This window comes from Schistocerca piceifrons, chromosome 7 (genome assembly GCF_021461385.2).
Source record: "Schistocerca piceifrons isolate TAMUIC-IGC-003096 chromosome 7, iqSchPice1.1, whole genome shotgun sequence".
NCBI lineage: Eukaryota > Metazoa > Arthropoda > Insecta > Orthoptera > Acrididae > Schistocerca > Schistocerca piceifrons.
The window spans coordinates 277,421,805-277,447,463 of NC_060144.1; positions in this window are offsets into that span (position 1 = coordinate 277,421,805).

Below are 25,659 nucleotides of genomic sequence, written 5' to 3' on the forward strand. Positions count from 1 at the left end.
TCCAAGGGGAGAAACGAGAACAGAAGCCGAGAGCAGAACCATGTTAAGGTGGAAGGCCGTACGATAAGGGACGGACGGACACCCACGTCGCCATCTAACCGCTAGGACCACACCACCCGCAAGTTTCAGCGTGAGACTTTTTCGCGTCTCTGTTACGTCAGGACCACCCGCCAGCCCATGTTAAAAGCTAGAGCACTCCAGAAGAACAGTACAGATCTTACGATAACGCTGAAAGGACCACACCAGCTGCAAGTTTTAGCGTGAGACTTTTTCGCGTCTCTGTTACGTCAGGGCCACCCGCCAGCCCATGTTAAAAGCTAGAGCCCTCCAGAAGAGCAGTATAGATCTTACGATAACGCTAAAAGGACCACACCAGCTGCAAGTTTTAGCGTGAGACTTTTTCGCGTCTCTGTTGCGTTGCAAACTTTAAAACCAATGCCCCACCATGAAAAGTATAACGTTTCTCATTGGATGGACAGAATTTTTGTAGGCGGAGCTTAAGTTTAACATTGAGACCCTGATTGGTCAGATAAAAACACAGCCAGATAGTTTTCTTAAACCAACTTCGGTAAATTGTAGTAAGGAGTAGTTAGGAGTAGAGTTTCTTCCGAGACGGCGAGGTGAGCAGAGCTGTGCTGCCCGCCGCCCCCTGACGAACACCGACAAGGTAATGAACGCAGAGGGTGCCGCATAACAGCGCATATAGTTTAACTCAGACCAGCAGAAGTGTCATCTGTTACACCCCCTTTTTGCGTAATACTAGTGTCGATCGTCAATTAAAGCTCAATGGTGTTCACATTTGCCACTTGAAGTAAAAATCTGAAACGCGATGATTTTTCTGTTATATAGTTACTGAGAAGCCACATCAGCCACTGTAATTTACGACAAGTTAGATAAGTGATTAAAGATAACTGAGGGTCACTGTAGACCATTTTGAGAGTTTCCTCTTTTATGAAACTTAATTTAAACCTAGTTTATAGATGTGATATGGCATAGGTCATCCTTTGATCCATTGTAGAACTTGGAAACCCATTCAGGGAATACTCGTTCACATTTTTGTTGAACGCAGTTGTTTATACCATCCTGTATTAAAACATTTCCTTTTATCAACAGTGCACTTTATAAACAATGTTTTGTGAGTAGAATAAAATTTCCAGTGGTAAAGTTAACAGCTTTTTCGACGTTATTTTACCAGCTAACTAATGATAGGAAAGCCTTGAACCCCTTCCACTAAATTTAGGTAGTATTAAGATTCTTTTACAGGGAGTGCAGTGGACCTGACGCTGAAATCATTAAGCATTTGATTATATCATCGCTAGTCTCACTGAACTCTTCGGAATTCTACGTGTCATGTGTGGTCTGGCGTCACCTTACCAGCAACAGGTCCCAGGTTCAAACTAGTCAATTCCCTAAAAAACACTCTCAGAGCGTCGTTGCGCAAAAGTGGTAGGGAGACACGATATGGAACAAACAGACACCATGCAGAATGTTCAAAAATGGCGACCCTGCCAGGATGGTAAAATACCATGATTGAAGGTCGACCACATGCCTAACTACGTCAGAAAAATATCCTGTTGAAAAATTTTCGTAAAAAAATTTTTTTTTTTAACGTTATAAATAGTCGAAAACAGTAGCTGCAGCGGTAGATAGTAAGAAAGTATTCAATAAAAGTGAGACATTCATTCTAGCAGAAACAATAGCATAATTAAGTTATGAATTTTAAAAATTGTTAGAATTAAGTTTTCTCTCCAATTCAAGCGCACAGGTGGCGGATACATCGTTGGCAAGTTGGTTCTGACCCAACAAGTAAGAGAATGATTGTCAAGTCGTGTGTGCAAAAAGTTTATCAAACGCGTTAGATCATATGAGCGCATGTTGACGCGAAGTAGGGCGCGTGAATTGCTTTTAAAACAGAAAATAAGGGACTCGGAAAGATTAGCAATGGCAGATCGAGATCTTGACCGAATTGATTTAGAGACCCAGCATGAAAATGGACAGAGAATAGAGGACAGTACAACAGACGATGCAGTATCACGAGAAATAGGGCATATAACGCACCATAACGAGGATAATGTACGTCAAGGCATAGAAAACGTAAGTCAGCATACGACAGAGGAGGAAGAAAGTAGAGAGACAGTCGATGAGGATTCTAACTTGCGTCTTGGATACGTAGAACCCATGGTACAAGTAATCAGAGCTCCCTCACCACAGAGTACAAGGAATGCGAGCAGAAACGTGTCACAGCACAGTTCAATGCAATCGGTTGCGAACCAACACTTAGGCGAAAACACAGACCGTAGGACGTCGGAAGAAGATGTGATATGGCATAGGTCATCCTTCGATCCATTGTAGAACTTGGAAACCCATTCAGGAAATGTTCGTTCACATTTTTGTTGAACGCAGTTGGTTTTTACCATCCTGTATTAAAACATTTCCTTTATCAATAGTGCAATTTATAAACAATGTTTTGTGAGTAGAATAAAATTTCCAATGGTAAAGTTAACTGCTTTTTCGACGTTATTTTACCATCTAACTAAAAATAGGAGAGCCTTGAACCCCTTCCACTAAATTTAGTTAGTATTCAGATTCTTTTACAGGGAGTGCAGTGGAGCTGACGCTGAAATCACTAAGTATTTGGTTATATCATCGCCAGTCTCACTGAACTCTTCTGAATTCTACATGTCATGTGTGGTCTGGCGTTTCCTTACCAGCAACAGGACCCAGGTTCAAACTAGTCAGTTCCCTAAAAAACACTCTCAGAGCGTCGCTGCACGATAGTGGTAGGGAGACACGATACAGAACAAACAGACACCACGCAGAATGTTAGATCTTCGCGGCGAGACCTATTTACGAAATATCAATCACCAAATTTCTCTTCCGAATGCGAAAATATTTTGTTGACACCCACCTACGTAGGGAGAAATGATCATGATAATAAAACAAGAGAAATCAGAGTTCGAACGGAAAGATTTATGTGTCCTTTCCCCATGCGCCATTGGAATGGGGGAGAACCCTGTGCAGGCACTGTGCCAGGCACTTAAGTGTGATTTGCAAAGTAACCAAGTAGCTGTAGATGTAGAACATAGTCTCCTCAACGTGACAGCTCAGCGAACCGTCCTGCGTATCGGCCTCCACTGCAGGTGCGTAGTTCATGCAGCCAAGCTGGCTGCTGTTCATCGGCGACGAAGGCTGGAGCTTCCACGCCAACACCGCAACTGGACGTCCACTGAATGGCGTCAGATGCTCTTTTCAGTTGGCTGACGTTTTATGCTCCATGAGACAGATGACCGTTGGCGTGTGCGGCCCTGCAGCAAGCCTCAGAAGGCTCCAGGTCGAAGAAGGCAGCGCTGTGGTTTGGAAAATGTTTTCTGGGCATTCCCTAGGTGATCAAGTCATTGTATCAACACAAGTATGCATTATTCCCTTGGGCCATGTCCACCCGTACATGCAGTTTATGTTTCCTCGGCACGATGGCTTCTACCAGCAGCACAATGCAACGTGTGACACAGCTCGTGGGTATTTCGAAGAGCACCAGGACGAGTTAACCGTACTCCCCTGATCATCAAACTCCCGGGAATTAAACCAAATGGAGACTCTGTGGGACCACCACGATAAGGCCCTTCGCGCCATGGATCCTCAAGCAAGAAAGCAAATCCAGAACGTCAGCCACTCTCTTCTCCACTTCCAGCAGTGCTCCGCGTTGGAGAAGGTGGTTATTTAGGTTTTCAATAGGTGGTCGCGTTAATGTGACTGGGCAGTGCCTTTTTTGATAGTCAGCGAGGAGAACAAAGATTTGTGTAGTGATGTTTGGACTACGCACGCAAGCATCTCTGGAATCTAACTCGATCGACAATCAAAGTTATGGAACTCGCTGAAACAATGGCTTAAAATAAAATGATACGCTATACCAGTAGACCTGTAGTTGTTCTCAGACTGTGCAATTTACCATGACTCTCTTAATTTCTTACGTTTTGATGCCAGACTCGTGTCAGTCTACGTTGCTCTGCACCCAAAACAAATCCTAATAACTCGACGCGTCACCAATGCACCTTTTACTGATATCGTATTTAATGACAAGTTTTCACTTGTTCAAGTTAGTTTTTGATCCATTTTTGTGTTCGAGATTTCGACGCCCAACCCAGCCGCCTTCTTCAGGTGCCGTCAGCTACATCATGTTTCATGGCTAATGCAGACTTCTAAGGGATAAGTGCAGCGTGAAGTGATGGAGTGTAGGAATAAGGCTGGTAAAGAATGTTATTGTTTTCGAAACTAGACAGCATTGTCTTCAGGCATGTTCGGATGAATCAATTAGGATCCTTATACTTGTATGGACTCATACACACCAGAGTACACACTAAAGGTAAAATCGTACCAAATTTCTTTACGTCTAATTCTGTCATAACACACCAGTATGGACAGTTTTTTGCCAATATTGTTTTCCATGTAAGGCTGGCACATGTATGTCAGGATTTCACGTATTTGGATTGTATTAGAAGGCGCTGGTTTACGGATTTCCATTGGATCGTACACCCTTTCAAATGGCTGTTCATCAACATCTACGTACTTACAACCATTAAGTTCGTGGCAGAGCGTGCTTGGCGTTGTACCACATATCACAGCATCCCTCTGCTCCTATCGTGCATCTACTGCTAGATGAGTGACTACGTAAATGCTTCCTCTAACCAGCTCTTCACGCTCCCTTAGGGAGCTGAACATAGATGAATGTGTACCTCTAGAAGTCTACATTGTTTACTTAATTTCGGCTCCAAAAGTATAACAAGCTTTCACGGTATTAGTTGTGTCTACCTTCATGCGTCTGCTCTTCCACTTTTTCACCATTTCCTCGACTCTCGCTGTCCCATGAGTCAGAAAAATCTGTAACCGAGAGTTCCGCCCTCTTCTTTATATGTCCATCACATCTTTTAGTCATTTTTGGTTCGGGTCGCACACACTTCAGTCATATTCTAGGATGGGATGCGTAATTGTTATGTAAACAAGTTTTAAGAAGGAATGCAATCAGTTTCAGAATCCATCACTTGCTGGAGAACATCTAGATTTCGATTTATACGTAGTTGTCATCGGTGCGATTACCAAAGAGCGACATACATACCAAGGTGCCAGAGCATGACACGAGCCTTTACGTGACTGACACGGAACTCTGTCACGTAAAGGCTTGTGTCATATATCCCTGTTTATGCTCTGGCACGTTGGTATGTATATCGCTCTTTGGTAATTATAACGATATGGTAGTCGAAATCTAGATGTGCTACAATAAATGATGGATTCTGGGGCTGATTGTTGTCGTCCTTTAAATTTTAATACTCAACGCTTGCTGCGCACTAAACGTTTCCAGTTTTTTTTTAACAGTCTCCTTTGTGGATTAACTGCACTTTTCTAGTATCCTGACAATGAACCGAAGTTTTCCACCTACTTTACACACAAGTGAGCCTGAATCCTCATGTCATTTCGTATTCCTCCAAGTTCCGACTACGAGATTTTTGTAGGAGTTGACTGATCCGTTTGTGGCTCAGTGATATTGCAGTCAGAATTACTATACTTCTGCGTTTTTAGAATGCAAACTCCAACATTTCTGTATATTTACAGCAAGTACTCAGTCTTTGTGGAGCTCTAGTCAGATATTATTTCATTAGAGGTAACTGCGTCATCCGAAAAAAGTCTCCGCTTTGCAAGGTCATTAGTGTACGGCACGAACAGTAAGAGTCGCAGTACACTTCTCTGGGATACGCGTAATGTTATTTTTCTTCTGTCTATAATTCTCCAAGATAACATGCTGGGTCGTCCCTATCTCGAACTTCTCAGTCGAGTCAAAAATCTTGTCTGGTACGTGAAAGTATTTTACTCTTTATAATAAACTTCGGTGTGATGCTGAGTAAAACAGGTTTCTGAAGTCACGACGTACTGGATCCACCTGATAGCATTGATACGTGATGTTCACGATGTCATGTAAGGAAAGCGTAGGCTGGGTTTCGACAGTTCGATGTTTACGGAATCGATGCTGCCTGGTATGGGCGAAACCGTTCTATTTGACATACATAATTACGTATGAGCTCAGAAAACGTTCCACAACAGATACATATGTCATTTGCATTGCACGGTAGATTTGTGAGCCACTTTTGTACCATTCTCGTAAACATTCTTCCTTACTAACACTAGGCACTGTTTTTTCGGTATTTCTATTATCAATGGTTTAAATTATGGTTCAAATAGGAGATAACTCAGATGCAAATTCTGTATATATTCTGTCAGGGATTTTACCGGATCCTTGAGCGATTTTGGTGGCTTTTTGTGCCATTGAGCCTAATACCTGCACAACTCAGCTTTAATGTGGCCTGGGAAGTAAACTTGGGCACTGCTGTATCTTCCTTTGTATGATTTGAAAAGGAAGTTCACCATTCCGCTACTGTTTTGCTAGCATCAGTTTCACTTCCTGTGGCCACCACTGTGTCTCTACAGACTAGGATGTCAGTAACAGCTTTTAAATAAGACCATAATTTCTTTTACTTTTGACCGAGATCTTCCGATCAGATTTTGCTACGGTACACGATGAAGGCTTCAAGCATTTCCCTCTCGACGGCCAAATGCGTTTCGTTCAACATATAGCAGTCTGCCCCTTCCATTACGTTTTTACAGTGTGTCCGAGCAGGAGTGGTCAGTATTAATGGGTGTGATCGGAACGAACATTTGTAGCAAAAGAGTCTATGAAACGTGGGCTCTAAAATGCTAAGACCATTTCTTCTTCTTTGGTATCATGAAACAACTTCTGTCTACTGCAAGTTCTTGGATTTTCATGTTTTGAGGGCTGGTACTAATATTAGAGACCAAAACTAGAAAAAAAAATCCAGCAAATATAGACTGTAAATTTCATACCTTACGAACTACGAGCACTTTATTACCTTCGCTACTGCGAAGCGCAGCTCTTCTAGTGGACAAGTGTTCACCGGCCTTAGAGTATGCATTTTACGACCCATGTTTACTAGACAATATTTTCTTGTTTCTTTCCATAATACCTCCTCCAAAAATGTGGGAAACAGATAGCTTCAGGTGGAAATGATTTGTTCCACAGTATCGTATAAGACGAAGTGCTCATTGTTCTTCAGGAATGCGTTTTAGAGCCAACGTATACTGGCCTTTCTTGTTCCGTTATTATCGTTCCTCTCTTATCCTTGAATATTGACCATTACGCCTGGGCCATCATGTATAATGTTTTCTACTGTTAGGGTAGAAAAACAGAAATATCATATAAGACCACCTCACCTTCAGAATTTCACCGTTCTTTGCTGATACGTACTCGTAATTATCTGTATCGTAGAGGAACCAATCGGGTAAACTATCGGCACTCTCAAACACATACGAGCTTTTTTTCATAAAAGGGTAGAGTATTAACTGGCTACCTAAACAACAGTGTTCTTGCTAAGGCTAATATGAAAAATCCGTAGGTGTAGCGAATACTTGATTTCGGGGAGGGTTTTTTTTTTCAATAAACGGACATCGTTGTGAAGTGGACTTGTAACTCAACAGAAAACCCCTATAAATGTATTATATATATAAAGTATAGCGGTGTAATATCAAACAATAATGAGTTACTGAGGGGGGAAGGAGCCCAATTACCGTCATGAAGAAAGAAATACATGGACAAGAGTTTACATCTTGCTCAATGCTGACACTTCCACTTCGTAGGGTCATGGATAATGTTCTGTGGTGGAAGTAAGGAAGTTAGTTTGTTCAAAAATGGTTCAAATGGCTCTGAACCCTATGGGATTTAACATATGAGGTCATCAGTCATCTAGAACATAGAACTACTTAAACCTAACTAACCTAAGGACATCACACACATCCATACCCGAGGCAGAATTCGAACCTGTGACCGTAGCGGTCGCGCGGTTCCAGAGTAAAGCGCCCAGAACCGCTCGACCACATAGTCCGGCTGTTAGTTTGTTACTTTTATGTCTGGTTGATAGCGAGGCTAGTAATTAGACACGGACCTTTGCGCGGAACTTTTCTTATTGCCGGGTAGTAGACGGTGTGGCCGTTTCAAGGAACCAACCCAGCATTCGCCTAGAGTGAATTTGGAAACCACGGGAAACCCAAATCTAGATGACTGGCTGTAGGGTTGGATCTGGGTTTCCCGAATGCGTTTCTAGTATATTAGGTACTACGCCATCTCGCTCATTACTTTGGTAAAAACAATAGATGAAAAAAATAACGTCTTGTGAAGGTTGTAGAAGAAGTGCGTTTATGTTCAGATATGGCACTTACTAGTAATTACGAATATGAAGTTAAATTAAGCGTGTCGTAATGATAGTACATCGCTAAGGTTGGCAGTGGCCGGCCGATGCGCGGCGTTTATCGAGTTTTTACGACACGTAGTTATACTAATTTCAAACACAACTTCTAAAAGGTTTCTTGGAGCTTTTGCCCTTCCCTGCCTTTCCCTTTTCCTGAACAGTAAAATCTTAAATCATTGTACCGTTTGTGTTGTGTTTGAGGTCCCTGCCAACTTTAGCAATCAGCTAACAACTAATTTCATTTCATCCTAATTACTGCAAATAAGCAGAACATTTGACCCTGGACGTACCTATAATGCGCTTTCACGAAAAACAGCCGCTTCTACGCCTTCCACGCTACATCAGAAAAAGCTAGTTTTATATCTTTCCTTAAACACTTGTTTTTTCACCATAAACGTAAAGTGAGAATTGGCCAATTTGACGAAAGTAATGTTTCCGAAATGACTCAGAAAGTGTCAAAAACCTAGTTGGTTAACTTATATCGTTATTTATCAGTTTTATGGAAATCGCTTTGTTAATGATCGTCAAATTTTAACTGTCCTTTCAGTTGTTTTGACTAGTACTCACTTTCGTTTCACTCATATCTTTTCACTTTATTTCACACTTATTTCATTTATTTACCTAAATATTCATTGTCTGAATTTAGTTGCTCTGCTGTTGAAAACGTATGGTTCCTGTTGAGTCTTTTATTGACCACTGCTAAATATGGCTGCGGAGGAGGCATCAGTCGCCAACTGACCATTGTGGAAGTCTTCCCGACGTCTGAGTCGTTTCTTTGTGGTGAAAATGTTATGAATGAGGTAGATCTGTCACAATGAAGAAGAAGTGCATAAATCGTGTGAGGGAATGGATGATAAACGTCTTTGTTTGGTGGACTGTAAAGCTGCTGATGATCATAAAAAATGCAGAAAATTTTATTAGAAAGACCTATGTGCTAGAACAGGTACACAAGAAAATGAGTCCCACTTTTATCGTTCGTCAGTTCTGAAATTTTACGTTGAAACAGGCTGTTTATTTTGTGGGGAAGACACATCACAGGATTAATGAAGATGAGATTAAGAAGCCGATATTTTTAAAGAAATAATTTTCGTAACGTTACAATGAAATTTTTAAAATCGATAACGAAGATACCATGGTCACTTAGAGATAAGGTTTTTCAATTCTAATATTGGACTTCACACTAATACTGAATGACCAAAAGATGACGATATATCATTTTGGATGAATTTAATTTGAGAGAATTTCGAATTAAATTAAGAAGAATGATAGTTCGCACTGTAAGACAGCGCGGAGAATTATGATTGACACTTCCCAAAGATCCAGACGATACAAAATACGGCTTCTCTATAAGTTTTACGAAGATTTGTTACTAGTTTGAAAAGTATACCAGCACAAGATAATCATGATATGCTTTTGTAACGTGGACTATTCCATCTTCTCTGACACGTGGTATGAGAATAACAATAAAGTTGATTGGATGTGGTACAAGGCCAGAAGTAAAGGTCAACAAGAGGAACTCACTTGCTGCTGCAATCCAGAGGACACTGTGTCATAAGTTTCCGAAGTAAAGACATGCTGCCCTTCATAAGTGTTCTTGGTTGAAATTGAAAGTGACATCCGGTGTCATTGAAATGACTTCGTAGAAGTAAGGAGACCGTTCAGAGCTACTGACGACATCAACTGCTTTTCACATTCTGTTATTTTAGCTGCAAGACTAAGAACCATCGTTTCTAATACAAAACTAGGTCCTGAGGAAATGCCACACAAATAATACGGATGAAAAGAACATTCAAATGTACAACCAGCTCCTGCATTAACCCTATAATTATATAACACATTTTAAACTTTCCAGCTTGCAAAATGAAGTAGAAATCTATGAAGACATTTCTTTGATCCCGTTTGTGTTCAACAATGTGGACGTCCATACTGAGGAAATTAATTGTAAACATAACCAGTACCGATGTAAACAAACTTTTTACCCCTTTTTTAGTGTAATTCCGTTTATTTAACAGTTTCCAAATGCACTGTTTTGACTTGTGCGATTTCTATTACGTTGAGAAATGGTGAAATTTTTCGTCACTTTCATATACTTTTTGAAAACACATTTCGAAGCTCTACAATTACTGTCTTCGATAATTTCGCGTCAAATTGGTCTGTTTCCCAGAGATTACATGAATCATGTAAAAGTATGAAAATAAACGTTAAAAAAGAAAAATAGCAGATACGGATGATCATATTGCGTCCATGAGCCAATCCTCTCGCCTACATAGCACTGCTTAAAATGAACATTTAAAAAGTACCACGACAATAACAATTTCCGCAGTTTCCAGAAACGGCGCCGGCGACAGTAATTGTAAGTAATTGCCGTGTGAACAAATGTCTTCTCACTTCACCTAGCCTCAACAATCGACAATTTGGGCAGCGTAACGTAGGAAGAGTGCTACGCGGACTTTCCAGGATGATGATGATGATGTTTGGTTTGTGGGGCGCTCAACTGCGCGGTTATCAGCGCCCGAAAAAATTCCCAACCTTTGCTCAGCCCAATCTCGCCACTTTTATGAATGATGATGAAATGATGAGGACAACACAAACACCCAGTCAAATCGAGGCAGGTGGAAATCCCTGGGCCGGCCGATGTTGCCGAGCGGTTCTAGGCCCTTCAGTCTGGAGCCGCACGACAGCTACGGTCGCAGGTTCGAATCCTGCCTCTGGCGTGGATGTGTGTGAAGTCTTCAGGTTAGTTAATTTTAAGTAGATCTAAGTTCTATGGGACTGATGACCTCAGATGTTAAGTCCCAAAGTGCTCAGAGCCATCTGAAAATCCCTGACCCCGCCGTGGACTTTCCAGGACTCCAGGGCAAGCCTTATTCCCTAGAATTTCAGTCCACAAATTGGTGCCAATACGATCGTCAACTCTGGCTCATCGTTGCTGTATTTACCTCGCGCTCCAAGTCATGTTGGAAATAGCCGGGGTTTGATTACCATGCGATTGACTTTAAGATTATTTCTTCCCGCTCTGTGAACATTTCGTAGGGGTTTGAACCCCCTAAACCCCGTCCTCAGTCTGCCAATGTCCATAGACAAAGCCATAACTTTTAAAATAAATCACACACAATACCCTTCCGTGTAATGTTTATCATAATTGTTTGTTATCTATAAATAATTTCTTAAGTTCATAGCTTATCTTTTTGTAGATCAATTGAAATAAATATCGACAGCTACCAAAATCGTCCATTCGGAGCACAACTCCGAAAACGGAATGAATCATGTGGTACAATAAGTTGTAACATTGCCGTGCCTCTTCCTGTAACTGTAATCTGTGACGTGGTGCAACTGCGAGAAATGCCTCTCTGTACAGATTCAGAAATGTATTCGGGAAAAATATTAAATCCCAAGAAAAATGAATAAATATAAATACCAATATCATGGATAAAACCAGTATCCGACGCATAAATATACTATGCAGTTGTCGTGAGTTACAGATGGTCAGCAGTGTAGTAACAGCAACAAAGCCCCAGCATCAGTAATCGATCACGTTTTTAAGAATATAGACAACGAACGCTGCTTTGCACATGTAAACGATCTTGGGCTCTACGCTACAAGCTGCGTTAAATAAACCCTCACGATTACAGTCTTACAAAACGCCCCTTCCAAAAAAAAAAAAAGTCAAGCATATTATTAATCAGAACTGAGAATAAGGTCATACAGAAAACACTATAGATGCAATTGTCTATAACTTCTCTAAAATATTTAAGCCAAACTTGGAGCAAGGATTTCCAATACTAATTGAGAATAAGAACAAGTGGGTAACAGCAGTTATAGGAAAGTCCACTCAAATAACGTAATATCTCAGTTCCATAAGCAAAACCTACAACTTAGCAAGAGACCCTAAATTAATATTAGAGATCACAAAGATTTACAAGAAGGTGCTACTTGCTGAAAAATCTTAGCACATGATGAAACAGCACTTAATGCTGAAAATAAAAGTGAGTGGCATGTGAAACTGTAAAACCAGAAACTGGTAAAAGGAAAAGAATTACAGATAACACAGTACTATGACGATAAATGTTACAGATGAACTAGAAAATTTAAGGAAAGAAATTTTACAGATATAAGAGGAAATTCCAAAACAAAATATTGCTCTAACATAGAAAAAAACTGTGACATATACAACAATGTTCCTAGCCACCACTGAGTACGAAGTCAGAAAAATAGTAAAGAATTCAGAACATAGAAATCAACATGCACAGACGAAATGCCAACCTGTATACTTAAAGAATACATAGGTAGTATACAAGCCTCATTAACTGATATGATAAATGACACTTTCAGCTCAGGTCACAGGCAAGTGCTGTGCCACTACTAAACAAAGCTGACGCAAAAGATATACAAAAAGATAGGCTCATTTCTCCGCTGTCATCATTCTCAGAAATAATATAATCCATAGTGGAAGACAGATTAGTGAATTACTCGAACAAGGGTAAATTTTTCAGTGAAGCATAGTTCAGTAGTAGTGTTAGTAGTAGTAGTAGTAGTAGAGAATCAGCCATGGTGCACTTTTACGTAAGTGTACTTGATGCACTAGACAAGGATGAATGACATCCAGGTACGGTTTTAGATCCAACAATGTTCTTTGAATTGCTGTCCATACAACTTGCAAAAGAAAATGGAATAATTAGGAGTAAGAGGAATTACCGATGACTGTTTTCGATCGTTCCAGGTGAACAATGTTGAAAGTGTGAAAATAACACAGACTTACAATAAGATAATTTTTTTCATAAAACATGTATTATCTTGACTCAAGGTCAATTAACAGTTTTCGGAGTTACCATTCTACTCCACCATACATCAGTCACCGAGCGAGGTGGCGCAGTGGTTAGCACACTGGACTCGCATTCGGGAGGACGACGGTTCACTCCCGTCCCGGCATCCTGATTTAGGTTTTCCCTGATTTCCCTAAATCGCTCAGGCAAATGCCGGGATGGTTCCTTTGAAAGGGCACGGCCAATTTCCTTCCCCATCCTTCCCTCACCCGAGCTTGCGCTCCGTCTGTAATGACCTCGTTGTCGACGGGACGTTAAACACTAATCTCCTCCTCATACATCAGTCTTATGATTGTTATCAACAATCAATGACAGTCCAAAATTATACTGGCTGCAATGCATTACAGGAGTTTGACAGAGAGTTGACTTGTGATACGTAAATTTTAATAATTGAGAAACATGTCTTCATACTGCGATGTTCTTTTCGTAAAGAGAGTTCACTTGCTCCAGGTAAATGCTAATAAATCAGATACATACATTCATACCATAAATTTCCTCATGTAAACGCCGTCCGCAGTGAGAGTTCACAAAATCCATAGACCTTATCTCTCTGCTGTTGCCAACATAATTTTTGAATGCACTTACCAAACTAATGTGCTGGATTTCTACCTCAGCATCAACTCATTCAGAACTACCTTGTGGCTCCTTTTCAAAATCTATATACAGAATTCCAGAACCACAAAGTATTATTTCAGAGATATTTGGTCACTAACTTTTATCAACTTCCAAGCATGGGCGTCCCTATGGGTAACACCTTAATTTCAAGGTTGTTTTTGAAATATTCCAACGATTCTCCATATAATGTTAGACATAGAGTAAAATATTTTGGCTAATGACAGCAACATTCTAACCACAGGTGAAGCACTTAGTAGGGAAAGCAAAACCATACAGGAAGTTTATAATTGTTCATAACGCTATAAAGGTTCACAGTGCATAAAGGAAACAATCATGAATTTTTGTTTATATGTGGAAAAACTTTTTTGAAACTAAATAGGGATGAAAGTTTCAGGGACTTTATAGCGGTCACAATTATTTTTAGGATTTCATATTTATCGTGTATAATATGGAATGAACATACAAATACACTAGAAAAAAATCACCTTGCTGTGCTTGTTGTCAGTGTTTAACAGATAATTCCTCGTAGTTATATACTGTGCCAATATTTACTGAGCCTTTGTGCATGAAATTATTGCTAGGGAGTTAAATACATAAAATATGGACACATATTTCAACCTACAGAAAAAGACCGTCGTGATAATAGCTGAAAATTGTGAGCTATCTCTTTAGAAAAATCTTTTTAAACATGTGGGAATACGAGCTGCCATTTGTTATGCATATTAAGAAGAACAGCAGTACGTATAATCGTGGCACAAGAGCCACACTATACTTACCACTAATAAGGATAAAAAGAACTTCTTTTACAAGGGAATGAAATGGTACAAGACATTATTCAGGATGAAGAAAATGGCAAACTGGAACCTAAATATTTTTAAACACATTTAAAGCGTACATGTTGAACGAATCATCATACAAATTTAATAATTATATAGGTAGCACAGAGTATGGAATGATACAAAATAGCATTATTAAAATGAACATTCTTCTATGGCTCTTATTTAAGTGTCTACATAAACGGTACTAATAAATGGAATGTATTGAGAAGTTATCAGATTAACAAGAACTGTCGGGTCTAATTGAAACAGTGTCCTACGTGTGGCTCAGATCGTCGGAGGTGCAGCTCTCCTTGCTGCAACATTCTGCAGTTCCTCTCATTTCTCAGACTAACATAGCATGGATGACTAAACCATACGAAAATAACAACTCTCGTATTTATAAAAAGAATGAAATTAAAACGGGAAAGGAAGTAAAATATTTAACATAACGAAAAAATTATATTGCAACAAATTGGACAACAAACTGATACTGGACGTGAAATGGAAATCGCATTACAGTTAATGTATAAAGCGGGAGTATGTTAAAATAACAATGCTGTTAAAAATGTCTCTCGTGACTTCAATACATTAGTGACTGAATACATCGCAGGAAGCAAATCAGCATGAACGAAATTTCTAATTAAAATATTGTGAATGCCATGTCACTGCTGTGAAATGCGCACCCGAACAATGTAATTTAATTCTCGGTATGAAATTATTCGGGACTGTGTTGTGAAATAATTTTTTATTCTCCTGTATTTATCGACGCATTTCATGATACGAATAGAATTATCTTACATTCCGCATCCATGTAAATGTCGACTGTTATCTCTGGAGTTTGAAAGTACAGAAATGGATTTTAGATGATTATGTTCTCCGGTTCTGCCGAGATGATTTTCACGTTGTTCTTCTGTTACTTCTTTTAGAAAGTATAACTTCTTGGGTGGAAGTTTATTTAAGACAAGTGTGACGTTAAAATCATCGAAATGTCAGACTTTATATGCCACTTTTGTTCTCTGTAGTTGTGTGTATATCACAAGTGTCGCTGAGATAATGTTACGTGTCTGTCAACTCATAACTGCAGTAAGATGTGTGACCTACCCCTATGCTTACAGCTTTACTCATAGGTGGTTTTCATCCTTCACGTTTATGTTACTAATTTTATTTAACAGGCCCAGGAAAAACGGAAACAAAAAATACGGGCACCGAGAAGTTTGTGGTGTTATTTATGTGCGTTTTATACAGAAATTGAGTTGCCTAGTGATGTAGAAGGTGTTGAAGAAGTGTCAGTAAAGAAAGATGGCAATAACTGTGATTACACATACTTAGTTGAAAGGATATCACTTTATTCAGTTAAATGCTAATAGTTGCATTTTTCGACGATAATAACGACACTGAAGTTTTGAGAAAATATTGTCCTAAGTATGTGAACACCATTCCAGAACTTACGTGGAACGCGAAATATCAATGTACTAGGGAGAGAGAAGTTGACAGGAGCATAAAATGAAGTGCATAGAGCGGAAAAGGGTGAAACTGTCGGTGTACGTTATTTATTACACCAACGAAATATTCACCGACTATACTACTCACAATTTGTGGCACAGAATACTATTGAAGGCGTGAATGCAAAAAAGTAAGTTTTTGGAGTCCAACCATTTTCCACAGCTGACGAAGAAGGAAGCCAGCAAACCGATATTCAGAGAAATTTCTAGCGAAAACCTATTTGTGAAATATTTTCATGGTGCTAGACAAAAGCCAAAAGAATGTTTCAAAAGAGTACATGGGAAATGTAAACAAATTCTTATACACTCCTGGAAATGGAAAAAAGAACACATTGACACCGGTGTGTCAGACCCACCATACTTGCTCCGGACACTGCAAGAGGGCTGTACAAGCGATGATCACACGCACGGCACAGCGGACACACCAGGAACCGCGGTGTTGGCCGTCGAATGGCGCTAGCTGCGCAGCATTTGTGCACCGCCGCCGTCAGTGTCAGCCAGTTTGCCGTGGCATACGGAGCTCCATCGCAGTCTTTAACACTGGTAGCATGCCGCGACAGCGTGGACGTGAACCGTATGTGCAGTTGACGGACTTTGAGCGAGGGCGTATAGTGGGCATGCGGGAGGCCGGGTGGACGTACCGCCGAATTGCTCAACACGTGGGGCGTGAGGTCTCCACAGTACATCGATGTTGTCGCCAGTGGTCGGCGGAAGGTGCACGTGCCCGTCGACCTGGGACCGGACCGCAGCGACGCACGGATGCACGCCAAGACCGTAGGATCCTACGCAGTGCCGTAGGAGACCGCACCGCCACTTCCCAGCAAATTAGGGACACTGTTGCTCCTGGGGTATTGGCGAGGACCATTCGCAACCGTCTCCATGAAGCTGGGCTACGGTCCCGCACACCGTTAGGCCGTCTTCCGCTCACGCCCCAACATCGTGCAGCCCGCCTCCAGTGGTGTCGCGACAGGCGTGAATGGAGGGACGAATGGAGACGTGTCGTCTTCAGCGATGAGAGTCGCTTCTGCCTTGGTGCCAATGATGGTCGTATGCGTGTTTGGCGCCGTGCAGGTGAGCGCCACAATCAGGACTGCATACGACCGAGGCACACAGGGCCAACACCCGGCATCATGGTGTGGGGAGCGATCTCCTACACTGGCCGTACACCACTGGTGATCGTCGAGGGGACACTGAATAGTGCACGGTACATCCAAACCGTCATCGAACCCATCGTTCTACCATTCCTAGACCGGCAAGGGAACTTGCTGTTCCAACAGGACAATGCACGTCCGCATGTATCCCGTGCCACCCAACGTGCTCTAGAAGGTGTAAGTCAACTACCCTGGCCAGCAAGATCTCCGGATCTGTCCCCCATTGAGCATGTTTGGGACTGGATGAAGCATCGTCTCACGCGGTCTGCACGTCCAGCACGAACGCTGGTCCAACTGAGGCGCCAGGTGGAAATGGCATGGCAAGCCGTTCCACAGGACTACATCCAGCATCTCTACGATCGTCTCCATGGGAGAATAGCAGCCTGCATTACTGCGAAAGGTGGATATACACTGTACTAGTGCCGACATTGTGCATGCTCTGTTGCCTGTGTGTATGTGCCTGTGGTTCTGTCAGTGTGATCATGTGATGCATCTGACCCCAGGAATGTGTCAATAAAGTTTCCCCTTCCTGGGACAATGAATTCACGGTGTTCTTATTTCAATTTCCAGGAGTGTATTTAGGAACATAAATACAATGACTGAATGGGCAGTAAATGAAATAAGTGGAAACGTAAAAATGACTTAGAGTACATTAGACGAATTAAATAGCATTCGATGCTAGTGCATATTACCATTTTCAGCGAAGGCAGTGAGACATGGATAATAAATGAGATAACCATTCCAGAGTCGGAAGGTAGCTTATTGAGGAATGAAACATGTTTCTACATTTAATATTTTCATTGCTGCAATGACAAACGGTTAACTCTGTTTATGGGTACAGGCCACCAACGACCACCATCAGAACTACTGAAGTGGTATTCGGGTTAACTTCAGCCAATACTTTGACAGATTTTTCTCCAGACAAAATGCCATTTTTTCCAGAGATAAGCCTTTTTGGAATTAGTAGAAAAATGAATTTCTGTTTGAGTATGAAGAAAGAGAAATACCATGACGTAACAGGTAGTTGATAGATGACATTAGAAAACCAGTGCAGATGTAACTGGAGGCTGTGTTACACGGAAATATTCAGGGGAAGCATTTACCCAGCAGTGGATGATAAATGTGTGACGATGATGATGACGGTAATAGAAGAAAATTCTCCTCTGTTGAGGAAAATCCATTTGGTTTTGGTTTGGTGATGTAAGCGTGAAAACAGGTAAAGAAGTGAATAGTTAACGTGTATAGAATATGTCATAACATGAACAGAAAAAATGAAAGCAACTGCAATAGAATGTAGTCGAACTATATCAGATGTTTCAAATCGAGTGACATTAAAAAAACAAGATTTTGAGAAGACGAATTTCGCTAGTCGAGGATCAAAACAACTAACGATGGCAAGAGTGGAAAGGGTGCAATATGCAGAATAGCACTTGCATGAAAGGCTTTTCTGAAACATAAATACATTCACGTTGAATATGCAGTTACCCCTTTCATCCTCAGTGTAGCCATGTGGCAATACTACTTTCTTATGGGCCATTCTTGGATGTTTCCACCCCAAATCTTTATCCTGTAGTTGCCATATGGCCACACATATGTGTTTTGAGAAACCAGCAACAGATGGCAGCAGAATGCCCACCTATGTGTCTTAAAAGTATTCTTTGGTATGAGCTGCCATTCTGATGTTTCGATCAGCTGTTGTGCACTATTAGTTGATGCGCTTTTGTACTCCTCTCTCCTCGAATATTTATAAGGTAAGTTTTCCATAATATTTTTAAAAGTGCAATGTATCTCTGACTGTAAAATAATAACACAGTTGTAACGATTTATACTCAGAACACTTACTGAAATGTGACTGTTGCTATTTGGCAACTATGAGAATTCATTTCTTGCGTTTACATAACCGCAGAAACTGCTTCCTGTTTCACAGTTTTCTGAGAATGGCATCCCCCCAGAAAAATCTAACTGATAAGGAAATATTAGAACTGCTGCAGATTCCAGATGGTGATACTTCAGCCTTTATGTCAGATGAAGAAAATAATGAGTCTGACATTATCCAACCAGACTCCGACAGTGTGATAGAATATCCACAAGGTAATCATATTGAAATACGCATGCAAGAGAAGGATACTAGTATTTAACATGAAGACATCTCTAAACCACAAGCAACAAACATAGAAAGTAAAGGTGTACAACCTTCCACCAGTAAGTTAAGTATTATATCTTTTCAGGATGAAAACTTTTTACATAGTGTTACCTCAAAATGCACATAACTGATTGTTTATGCATACATTATGCTACAGGAAGCAGCTCAACCCGAAAAAAAGAAGAAAAACTGTTCCTGGAACAAAGGTGATTTCGTTCCGTCAGATACCACATGGAAAGACAAAATACCTCCACCAATATCTGATGAAGACCTGACTCAAACGAATTATTTTTAGATGTTCATTGATGATAAAATATGCGATTCCATAGAACTTGAAACAAATCATTACGCACACATCAAAGATGAGGTTGTCATTGATGAAATAAAACAATATGCTGGCATTTAACTATTTATGGGTGCAGTTCCAATGCCACAATATAAAATGTACTGGTAACAATAGTGTCGCCTTCCTCCAATTGCAGATGTTGTGAGTATTAATAGATTTGGACCTCTAAGGTTATTTTTCTATCTAAGTAATAACAACAACCAGAAACCGAAAGGTGATCCCAAGCACGACAAACTATTCAAAGTGAGGCCCCTGATAAATTCTTTACGGAACAATATCTTGCAACTCCCTCCAGAAGAGAAACAGAGCTTGATGAACAGACGATCCCTTTCAAGGAAGAAGTTCTTTAGTTCAGCATCTCAAAAACAAACTTCATAAATGGTGATATAAAGTGTTTACTCGAGCTGAAGTATCAGGCCTAATATATGACTTAGCAATATATGTGAGTAATGGCACGATTGTCGAGTATGGTTTAAGAGTTTCAAGAGATATTTTTCTGACGCTTTGTTAAGATTTACCACAGGAAAAGTAGTACAAGATACTTTTTGATAACGGATGAGCTCTTTAGAACTTCTCAAACAGAAACGTATTTAATGTGTGGCGACTATTCGTTCAGACGGAATGTCACTCAGCCCCATAGCAGAAGAAAAGGAACTGAAAAAGAAAGAAAGAGGGGCACTGGATTGTAGCATTGATGAATCATCCAGCATCACAGCAGTAAGTTGGTATGACAATCAAGCTGTGCCACTGGTTTCCACATATGCAGGTACAAATCCACAGGATAAATGCAAGAGACGTAGTAAAAAGGATAATAAGTGAATTCAGGTAAATCGAACACTGATTGTGAAGGAATATAATGAATACATGGGAGGAGTGGATTTAGTAGACATGCTCATAGAACTTTATAGCATAAATGTCTATTCCAAAAAGTGGTATATGCGAGTAGTTTATTGGTGCTTCAACGTTGCAGTAGTAAATTGGTGGTGGCTTTACAGACGTCACTTGAATCAGCGATGCGCAACATCTCATCTTTTTCTTCTGGATTTCCGCATTCATATTGCTTCTGGTCTTATTATGGCAGGAAATGTTTTTCGTCGCAAAAGAAGAAGACCATCTACAGAAGATATATAGAAGATGTTGGCAGCCTCCAGGCCTATTGACATGTCATATATGATGAAGGTGGTCACTGGCCACAACAAAGCCACCAGAAAGGCCGTTGTAAGCTATGCCATGCACAATTCATAAGAGTGTCGTGCATAAAATGTAAAGTGTTCCTATGTCAAACAAGTTAAAAAAATTGCTTTATGTCTTTCCACCCCAAGGTAACAAATGAAGTTTTCTGTAACTTACCTTGACAGCATGTTTATGTTATATTGTATAAGAAAAACTTTGAAATGGTCATGTCACCTATATAAAGGTATATTCTCCCTGTTACATTGATATTCTTCCTTGTATCAGAAGCACATCTTGTATTTGTAATCAGTTCTTAAAAATAAGTGATTTAATCAAATTCCTGAAAATCATTTCGCTGAGTACGACATTGCCATATGGCAACTTTTTTTCAAAACCGAGTGGGGGAAAATGTAGGAGAACTTCAAACTATATTTCCAAATACATCCTAGATAACATATTTCAAAGTAAATGTTGTTTTTTAAAACACATATATTAATTCAGGGTTGAAAGGGTTAAGTGCTATGAAGTCTTTTGTTTAACAGTTTAAGGCACAGCTTTGTAATGTAGTAAAATGTGGATGGTTATTTGAAGAGACAAGTAAAGAATGAAAGTTTTGAACTGTGGTATTATAGAATATTAGGTAGTTACGTCGGATAACTAACGGATAGGTACTGAATCGAATCGAGGAAAACTAAATTTAGGCAATTAGCTGACTAAAACAAGAAATGGGTCAACGCAACACTTAACGAAAAACCAAAGAACAGTTAACTTGTTAAGGAGAGGGAGGAGAGTGTGGAGGGTAACAACTGGGGAGGGAGTGTAAGGCAAGAGTACACACAGCAGGTTCAAATGGTTGCTGGTTGCTGTAGTTGTGCAGAGATGAACAGGCTGTCTATAATAAGAAATGGATCGACAGAAAACATTACTAAGCACCAAAGAACAGTTAACATGCTAAGGGTAGGGGGGAGAGGGTGGAGGGTAAAAACTGAGGGCTCGTAAGGCAGCAGGTTCAAATAGTTACTGAGTGCTGTGGTTGTGCAGAGATGAACAGGCTCGCACAGGACAGACCAACATATGAATCTACATGTAACTTATCACTTGGCTGATGAGTACGACAACAGTAATTATCAGATACCATAAACCTACGTATATCTCTGCATACTACAGTGTAACGCTTTAGAGAGCGTAAATTAAGTTGAATTGCTTGTGCTCTGATTGTATTTCCGTTAATCACAGACAGTGCCAAGATGGGACAGCTAATGTGCCTGAACGATACAGACTGCTTTGCCATACATGCAACCACAATCGAATGGTGTCTGTGGAGGGACCATTGGGGCAGCAGCTTTCTTAGTAGTTTCCGGGGCAACGGTCTTGATTGAATGATCTGGTCTTATAACCCAAAACGACCTTTCTATGCAGGTACTGCCAACCGCTGAAAGCAAGCGGAAACTACAGCCTTTACTTTTCTGGAGGCTATGCAATACCACTGTTTGGTTAAATGATGATGGCATAATCTTGGATAATATAATCAGTAGCAGAAACGGACTACCATTCAGATCTCTTGTTGGGTGCTAGGCCAGAGAAAGTTATCATTGGAATAAACAAAACTGGCATTTGCGGGTTAGAGTGTGGGGTGTTAGATCCCAGAGTGGGGTTCATAGGTTACAAAGTGTGGTAAGGGAAATGGGGAGACTGAAGTTAGATACAGCGGGGTTGCAAGCTAGCAGATGGTGGTGGCAAACCTACATCTGCCTAACGACTAAAAAGTCAAAACAACCACACCCAAATGGTGCCACTTGCGTCGATAGCGCAGGGAAATCTGAGAATACACAGTGAACCCCGAGTGGATTCCCTGAGTTGGTTAGCTAGATATCAAATTAATTTAATTACCTCAAACCCACAACCAAATATATGACATTATAGGGAAACAGAGTAGGTGTCATTGAAAATTAATAACAGGGACCTGCAGTATGACAAAGACATTTATTATCTAATATCAAGTTCAAAAGAGAACAAACATACAAACATTAACACGAACTCAGGTTGTTGGCAATAGACTGGCAACCAAATTGGAATTTATGTGTATATGAGACTGGTACTCTGAGAGGAAGGAAGTAGCAGACCAAAGCCATTTGTGGTGCAATATTTTAGTGCATGTTGCTTACATCAGGGGAGGTATGCAATCAGTGGCAAACCTATTGTTCTCCTTTGATTGACAGTTACTTAACCTATTGTTCTCCTTTGATTCACAGGTATTTAACCTATTGATCTGCTAAAAGGATCCCTCCTTCTGATTGACATTTCCTTAATGTGTTGTTCTCTCACGCCATCCCACTCCCCTCATCCCCTCTGGAAACCTCGAACTCACCTCCTGCATCGCATTGCTTTAGGTACACTTTCAGGTCTGAGTTATTGGAATAGCCCCAATCACTCTTATCAATTTTCTTGCCTACTTAATTAAGTTGATCAATTAATTAACCTCTGTCCCTCTTGTAAACACCCCTCCTACCACTCCTCCTCCTGGACACAGGCAGAAAAAAGACTCCATTGATCGGTCATTTGGAGGGAATTTGATTGCAGTGTATGGAATATTCAAATGTGTGCGAATTCTAAAGGGACCAAACGGCAGAGGTCATCGGTCCCTAGACTTAAACACTACTTAAACTAACTTAAATTAACCTATGGTAAGAACAACACACACACCCATGCCTGAGGTAGGACTCGAGCGTCAGGCGGGAGGGGTCGCGCAAGCAGTGACAGGGTGCCTCTAACAGTGCTGCCACTCCGTGCAGCTATGGAATATTGTTTAAACAATTTAGTCACTGTATTCGATAATGTTGGGATATTTATGGTAGTGTATGGATGATAGTTCATTTATTTAGTTAAAGCATTTATCCAGAAATCAACTGCTGTGTATGGAATATTACTTAAACAATTTAGGAAATGTTTGGAATATTGTTTATTTAAATGATTTATGGGATTAAGTACAGATTATTTACTTATTTAAAGAATTTTTCAGGATATCGATCACTAGCCCTGCCACCACATCCCCACACCCCTCGACCCCTCCCCTCTCCCTCTCCCCTCCTATACCTGGAAATTAGCGGCCCTGTGGGGGACAGGAAGTATCTCACGAAGGGAAAATTCAAGGGTATATTCATTTTTATAATGAGTTTTTCAGGGCTTGGATTTCTCTTGCTTATCATTCTCTGCCGTTTGGAAAGACACAGGTCTTGTGGGAAGTAACTACATCGGTGACATTCCTTATTTTTTAGTTATGATTACGCAAGGAATACCGCCATGAAACACACCTCGCACCTAATTACACAGTTAAAAATCTTTCGATCACGAAGCACGCACCCCCCGCCGTCCCCTGTCCACAGGTCCGTACAGGACGCTACCACACATGCATCCAGAAGTCCGGATCCACCGGTGGCTCCCCACAAAGTGACAACACGACTATCAGCTGCCGAACTACGCGTAGGAGTCATTTCAGGTCTCGCAAGGATGGGGCGGCGGCATCCATTTCATACATGACACCTAAGAAATACCTGTCGAAATACGTGTTCACCTAGGCACAGTTGCTAGCGTGATATCTCTCTGCCTGTGGATACTGAGATCACTGGTCGCACTAGAGAAATCTGTTCTCATGTTTCCCAGAATAGCACATGATGCATTACTCGTAGCGATCTTAACAGGACATGCAAGCTGCGTCTAGCCATGCACGCGTTTACCTACCCAGCGTGGCTGAGCCATTGCCACGAAATGTTCTCAATATTATACTGATGTCACATTGCCTTTTAATTAAAAACAAAGTCCCCTCCCCCTCAATGCGCTATAGAAATCTGTTGCAATCGTTCCCAGAATAATACAGGGTGCATTGTCCTAGCAATCCTAACGGGACAGCCAATCCATTACTTATCAGTCCCGTCTCGGAGTTCTTAAAGTGTCACAGAAATAGTTAACCATCGCTTTTGTTGTAGCTTTCGTTACGTGTCAGCTTGTCTGAATGGAAATTATTGTCCTCCCAGGACCTGTTCATGAAAATAGCCCAGAAAACATCGACTGCTTTCTCCCTCGCGAACCCAATGGGACAGCCCATCCATTACTTATCTGCCCCTTCTCGGAATTGTAAAGTGGCAAAGAAATAGTTAACCGTCGTTTTTTTGTAGCCTTCGTGGTGTCTCAGCTTGTTAGCATGGAAATTCTTGTCCTTCCAGAACCTTTCACGAACATAGCGCCGAATAACGCAGAACGCATTCCTCCTGATAGTCCTAACGTGACACTCTGTCCATCACATGTTCCCCTTCCTGGAAATCTTTATGTCTGATTTCAAAAACATCTCTGAAACGCAAATGTTCTCACCACTGTGTAGAGGCTCCTAAGCCACAGCACAAAGGATGTCTTGTGAATGAATGGAGCGTTCTGATTGGCCCTTACTGAATTTATACGCCAAATTACTGATGCCACCATTGTGGAAGCACTGTCCCCCCTTTTTTCTTTCTGCAGACGAGACTATCAGTGGCAAAAAACTATTTTGTACACATCACCGTATTGCATCGGCAGTTAAACCCTGAAAAGAGGCCTACAGATCGTCAAATATGGAAAGACTCTTACTCAATTAGGCTGCTCTGCCACTGAGGATGCGAGCTTGAATATTAGAGCACGAAATCAATCTCCAACCCGGCAATATATCACCGCAAACCTTGTCGATGTCATAAACACACAATTCGCATCCTGCACCATGTAAAATTGCCCCTTTTACATCATTCATAAAGCTCT